Source organism: Limanda limanda, chromosome 17, assembly GCF_963576545.1.
Source record: "Limanda limanda chromosome 17, fLimLim1.1, whole genome shotgun sequence".
Taxonomy (NCBI): Eukaryota; Metazoa; Chordata; class Actinopteri; order Pleuronectiformes; family Pleuronectidae; genus Limanda; species Limanda limanda.
In genome coordinates, this window is record NC_083652.1 from 21,723,987 (window position 1) to 21,731,507 (window position 7,521).

A 7,521-nucleotide genomic window follows, 5' to 3' on the forward strand; every position below is an offset into this window, starting at 1 on the left:
TCACAGAACTTTAATCTAACAGAACTTAATTCTAACAGAACTTTAATTATCACAGAACTTTACTAACAGGTAGACGACATGTTCATCGGCCTATGACCTCTGACCTCAGAATGAACCCTAATGACAAATTTTTCATTAACGTGAATTAATTTCCAAATACATCTGAATATGTCTTGGTTCAGTTCAGAGTATTAGCAGAGGATCGTCTGAGCCATGAAACATGTCCTTTTTTGAATTTTCTACTAAAGTTGACATGAATTTTAGAGACACAGAGTCAAATTCAAATCAGTTCAGAAAACATAAGTTCATAACCCACGTGTGTTTGTGTGGAGAGACCAGGACTCTTGAGAAAAGACAGGTGGGGTGGACGTCTCAAACACAGATGTGTGTGTGAGTCCTGAAGAGGTTTTGTTTTGTGTTGATGTCGGCGGCAGACGGCGGCTGCTCCTCAACGAGGATCTGCTCCTGACAGCCACCGTGCCCGAGGTCAGAGGTCAGCGTCCTGGTACCAGAACCTCTGTGCTGAGTGGGTTTCACACTCATCCGACTCCTCGTTACTTTCTGACCGAGACGTCAACGTCACATTAACGTGAAACTGAGGTTTCACAACGTGTCACACAGACTCACAATGCACTACACAACAAATAGATGATGATAAAAATCTCCAAACAGAAACTGAACACGATCTCAATAACTCACTGTTTCAAAACCTTTTGTCTTTTCAGGTTGAACCAGAACCAGTGAAAGAATCAGAACCCGTCCCAGAATCAGAACCCGTCCCAGAATCAGAGCCTGTCCCAGAAACGGTCCCAGAAAAAGTCCAAGTCCCAGAGACAGTACCAGAACCAGAACCAGTTTTCGCACAAGAAGTAGCTGCTGTATCAGAAGCTGTTCCAGAGCCAGAACTTGGGCCTGAACCAGTGTCAGTACCAGAAGATGTCCCAGAAGCAGAATATGTCCCAGAAGCAGAAGATGTCCCAGAAGCACAATATGTCCCAGAAGCAGAAGATGTCCAAGAAGCAGAATATGTCCCTGAAGCAGTTGAAGTCCCTGAAGCAGTTGAAGTCCCTGAAGCAGTGTACGTATATGATCCAGAGCCTGTGGTGGAATCTGAACCAGTACCTGAAGTGGTCCCAGTGGAGGAGGAGTCTTTACCTGAGCTGATACCTGGTTTTACAGAAGGAAACCTGCTGACTGAGAGAGAATCAGAATCAGAACCAGAGAATGTCCTGAACAACGGTAAGTCTGCTGCACCGGATCAGAACACACACACTTCTATCATATACAAATCTATACACTTCAAATAATCCGAAGATCAAGATCACAGGAAAAATAACGTCCGAGCGATCAGCAGGTTTATTTTCATCTGATACACATGAACTCTGTGTGTGTGTGTGTGTGTGTGTTTGTGGTGTGTGTGTGTTTGTGTGTGTGTGTGTGTGTGTGGAGCTGGAGCTGCTATTTGTTTTAAGAGGATGAAACTTAATCTTGATCAGTGAAGCTGCTTTAACAACAACAGCTGAATGACAAACGGATTAAGTCCAACCTCACAGCAGGTGTGTGTGTGTGTGTGTGTGTGTCTGTGTTGAGAAATAAATCAAATGAATTGATGTCAAAGTAAGATCATAAATCATGTTTTCATCAGACTCTTGTGATGTTGTAAGTTGCTGACGTGACTCGTTTGTTTCAGACGAGGCTGCAGCTGAAGATCAAGTCAAGTTCACACCTGGAAAGAAACAGAGCAAGTTTGAGACCCTGATGACCGAGGAGGAGACCAAGGAGGAGCAGAGGTCAGTTCACTGTCACTCTTCATCCTCACTGCACTCACATGACGAAGAGGATGGCGTGATGCTCGACTCTCAACACGCTAACGCTCACAAACACTTCCTGTTTTATTTAGTGTCTCCCTCGCATGAACTTAACTGGTTGAACCGAGCGGCTTGAGCTCGTTCAGGGAGGAACATCCGTCTGTCTGTGTGTCTGTGTGTCTGTGTGTCTGTGTGTCTGTCTGTGTGTCTGTGTGTCTGTCTGTGTGTCTGTGTGTCTGTGTGTGTGTCTGTGTGTCTGTGTGTCTGTGTGTGTGTCTGTCTGTGTGTCTGTGTGTCTGTGTGTCTGTCTGTCTGTCTGTCTGTCTGTCTGTCTGTCTGTCTGTTTGTTTGATTAAAATGATTTAATCAAACATCAGGTCCTTTGATTCTGTGGGACTCACAGGGTCACATGATCCACTGGGTCACATGATCCACTGGGTCACATGATCCACTGGGTCACATGTTCGTTTACTCTGAGTTTTTCAGGAGCAGCAGAGGAAAGAAAGTTTATTTCTCTTCTTGTCTCTGAGTTGTGTTTTGGGACCAAATGATGTAACAGAGGAATTCATATTTCATCTCAGAGTGAGACACTTCCTCATTCCTTCTCCTCTCTGTAAGTTTCTGTAAAGTCCGTCCACCGTCTGTTACCGTGCCGACACGGTGCTGCTCACCAGGGCTCCGCCCACTAACACACATCAGCAGCGTCCAGTCGCACCAATATGTTGTATGTCATATATCTAAATCTTCAGGATGCACGATTACAGCTGTCAATCATCACGTCTCAGCCTGTTTTCATATCATCAAATAACTGATTGAAACCAAACTGAACAGAAACTTGAACAAACATCAGAGAGAGAAGAACGACCTGAAATGACAAAAACATCTTTACAAACAAAACAAAATTTAACGTCTACTTTCATATATTTTAGTTTGATCCACGTCCCATCTGCTAACATGGAGGAGGAGGGTTTTATACTGCAGCCAGGCACCAGGGGGCGATGAGGACCCTTCACTTTGGAGGAGCCGTTCATATTATCTCAAATCATAAATAAATGTGGGAGCAAAAAGCTAAATTTGTTGAGAATAAAATCCTTTCGTCTCTGATCGGATTATAAAACGATTTCTTCTTAATTCACGACTGAAATCTTTGAATTGTTGCTCCAGTGTTTCATGTCTGACTTCCTCCACCTTTATCTTTCAGGATAGAGCTTACAACCGATTTTACTTCCCTATAATCCACCTCCGCTGAGTTAGGACGAGATGGTAAGGAGACGTTTCTCTTAAGTATAACCTGACGTGTTTCCCAAGCCTCCACCCAAACCTCCACCAAACCTAAACCTGACCTCCACCCTTCCTTAAATCAACCCCTTCAGTCTGATCAAACCAATCACAATGCCCGCATTTAGTGACACATGCGCCCATTTTTGGAATTGGAACTAAAATATTTTATTCAATATTTACAAAAACTGTTTTTGATTATTGCCCAGTGTTACTGACCCCTCCCATAGGACCAGGCCCCTCCCATATCAATCTGTTTCTATCAGGTTATATCTGTTATTGTTGTTTCCTTCAGATTTATTTCTTTTTGGCTCTTTGATCTTTTTCTTTTACAAAGTCTTTTTACAGGTTTTTTATTCAAAGCTGTTAAATCAATAATATTTCGTCACATCGCTGTCGAGCATATTCAAGGTTTAACAGCTTTGAATTCATGACTTTTTATTTATGTTCCGATAAGTTCACGACATCCGCAGGTTCCTTCCTGCGACTTTTGGTTGAATGTTGCGTGTGCATCGCGTGTCCAGCGCTGCGTCTCCGCTGCTAACCCTGCATGCTACCGCTAACACCACAGCTAACGGTGAGTCGCTAACATCTGTCAACACACTACATGTGTCAGTGATGCTCCACATCGCCCCCAAGGGACTTTCAGTGGTAGTAACACTGAAAGTCAATGTTTTATTACGTAAACTAAAGTTTAAAATATTTTAACTTTAACTATTTAATTGATTTTTTTCAATAAAGTACAGAGCCAAATTTATTTGAAAAAAGTTAAGTGGTAGAAAAGTGAAAGTGAAACACTTTAAAATAAAAACTGGAACATTAATAATAAAAACCTGTTATTGATCAACTGATCAGACTGTAATCAATGTCCGTTTTTCTTTTTGCTTCTCCAGACTTTTCATTCAATAATAACTTTAATTTAACTTTGATGAGAGGTTCAGAGTGAAACTAAACTGATGAATCAGCTGTTTCTCATCTAAACTGTTTAAAAGATACAAATGCTTAATGTTATATTTAGTAGATTTACTCGTTTGATCTTTTCTTAACAGAGCTCCTGAAAAATGATCCACACAAGCTTCATCTGTGTGTTTGTGATGAAGAGGAGGAGGACCAGATCGTGAAGACGAGGAGGAAGAAGAGAAGTTTGTAGAAAATTAAAAAACTGCTTTGTTCATTTGCTGTGTTTCCTCTTTGACTCCAGGGTTTGAAGAGAAAACATCATTAGCGTCATAAATCTGCTTTTTTTTTTTAACTTTCTTTCTGTGTTAAAGGATTTTTCTGACAAACCCTGAAAACTAAGAGTTGTGTTAACAGAAACGTGTGTGTGTGTGTGTGTAGTTGTGTTAAAGTGTAGAAGAATGATTGTGCTGTGATTTGATTCAAACTATTAGACTGTTGTGCAGAGTTCTTTAAACATGAAATAAAAGTGTGAAATGTGCACATGTCTTTTGTCGTGTTTGTTTTTGAGTCTTCACTAAATTCTGGATTATAAAATTATTAGTTGCTCAAATGTGAAATTGTATTATTCTCATAATTTACTTAAAGAACCTCATACGGTTTAGAAATGAATAGAAATGAAAACATTATAATCTAGTTGTTCCAGCTCACTAAGACTCTCTGCTCTTCTTCATGTGTCTTCATTAATGTCAAATGTTTTCATGCTCTAAAGCTCAGAATCACATTCCTGATAGTGTCTATCGCTGCAGCTCCTCTTTCAGCCTCTGTCTCAAACTCCTGGTTCCAGCTCCGGCCTCTTTAAGAAGCCCCTCCCTCCTGATGAAGCCCCTGATTGGTCAGCTGCTCCTCTCTGTTGTGATTGGACCTTCGCTCTCACGTTACTTGGCTTTGTTAGGGGGCGTGTCCGAGCCAGCCTATCAGCTTTTGCCTCTATATGAAAATTATTCCTATCTTTTCTCATTTAGTTTCCTGGTTGTTTTTGTTTATTTGTCTTAATACTGAATTAAAACAGATCAAAAAGTGAAAATAACAAAGAAATGTAAGTTCTCCGACACATAAACCCACGATGTCGTAAACGGGGTTTTCAGTGGATCTTTTCTTCGTTAGAACAGTCGTCATCATTCTGAACGCGTCCCAACAGCAGCACGTTCACGTTGTGTGTGTGTGTGTGTGTGTGGACTCATTTCCCAGGGTGCAACAGGAGCAGCTGGCGGCCATCTTCCTGCTGCTGAGGGAGAACCAGGAGGCGCTGGGAGAGGTGACGGAGGACGACATGGAGGAGCAGCTCAAGCTCTACTCACTCTGAGACGCCGTCCATCACTGTTACCATAGCAACGCAAACCTCCACACAACCGAATGTAAAATGTCGTCATTGAAACCTCAGACGCTGATTTATTATCGGATTATATTAATTTTTTTGTCTGAATCTGTAAAGGAACGAAAGTATTGTGTGTGTGGAGTAAAAATATGAAGCAGCACCACATGTAAATACTCACATGAAGTACCTCAGAACTAGTCTTTTTATTTATTTGATATTTTTTTAAGTTTTCAGTTTTTTTCTCTCTTGTTGTTTTTGTTAAGTTTTTTGTTGCTGAATAAAACAAATGTCCAAGTTTGAATGTCTTTATGCTAAGCTAAGCTAAAAGAAATGATTATTTGACTTTCTGATGTTAAAATAAATCTGTGAACTCTGTAGCTACACTGTAAAATAATCTCAGTCCCATTTATTCATCGGACTGAACTCGATGACACATCAGTTTTACAGCTTGTTTATCTTTAAATGACGACATAAACAACAGCAACATGGTCCCAAGTTTATGTTTCATTAAATATTAATTTTCTTTGGTCACATTTGTAGATCTTTGTTTTTGACATTTCAAACACAAAGTGACTTAATTCACATATGACTTGAATTTTTTTTTTCCAGAAATATATGGTTTTATGTCTCCTTAAATAGTTCACTTTTTGCTTTAGCTTTTTTTATGATATTATGTCTATAAAAAAATATTCATAATTTTCATGTGAATTTTTTTAAAAATACCAAAATATTACGCTCAATTATATATTTTTGAAATTATAAATTTTATATCAAAATATTTTAACTTTCCTGCATAATGAAGGTAAAAATATGATCAAAAACTTCTCTTGACTATTATGACTTAAAAACTCCTCTCCTAAAATTATTGCAAGTATTTTCTCTGTATTAATGAATATTAAGACGTTTCCTTTGTTACCACCTTTTTATGAGAATATTATATCTACTATTTTCTGTTTAAGAGAAAATAATTAGAATGTTCTCTTGCTTGTAGAGGCGACTGTTACTGCTGCATTCTGGGTAACGTAGTGTTTATTTACAGTTCTTGGGGATCGTGTCGTCCGTCACTGACAACCGAAGACGTCATGATTCTTTATACGTATACAATTCAACAAACTATATTTATTGTGAATTTTATTTCAGATTTTTTCTGAAATAACTTTTTTCTTGATAATAAAAATATTTTAAAAACTTGATGCTGTGGATTTATTCTGATGAAAGAAGGAAAAACTCTTGATTCAGTAAAACGATGCTAAATGTTTGTGTTAATTGTTGATGTGTAAAATTCAAACTGACATTTAGTGACATCTAGTGTTAAGGGTGAGTACTCCTACCTACTGAATGGATTTAAAGATTCTTAATGTCAGACGAATCAAACAGTAATGGAAAATCACTATTATTAAATATAATTGTTCCATTTCATCAGGACAATAAAGTGCAGCTTTAAACATCAGAATACATAAAGTGTCATTTTTTACAGTGAAAAATGAATTCAAAAATTAATTGTCAGACTCTTATGCAGACGCAGATGCAGAGTTCTTATTTTTTTGAGTTTCTGTGAAGATGAATGTTTTCAGTTGTTGATGAAGATGAAATGTTAAGATTCAAACGTTTTGATCCAACAATATGAAATCCAGTAATTTAATGTTTACGTTGTTTATAAGGAACCGAAAATGAGAACATGGATGAAACAGGTGAGCCATCATGATTGACAGCCGACACTGACTCATGATTGTTCGAATGTGTGTGGGCGGGACCTCGATTCCAAAGCCAATCACTGCTGCACAGACTCCGACTGTAAATGACATCACCACCACAAGATCGAGAGATTTTGGCTTAATTTCTGGAGTCATCTTTAATTACATTGTCTGATGTTTGATCGCCACCAGGGGGCGATCCAGATGTCTTCCCTGTAGGAGCCGTCATGTGAAGCATCTTTGTTTATTTCTCTGTTTTGTTTTGAGACTTTAGTCGATAAAGTTTTAAAGGATCCAGTTTATTCACAGTTTAAAGTTGTTTTTTTCAGTTTATTTAACTGAAACCTGTGTTTTATTTCTGATTTTAAACGTTATGTTTATTACAACACTGCTGCGTGTGTGTTTGTGTTGTCATGTCAGTGAGCAGACAGCAGGTGGCAGCATTGATCAGATGAACCGAATGTTC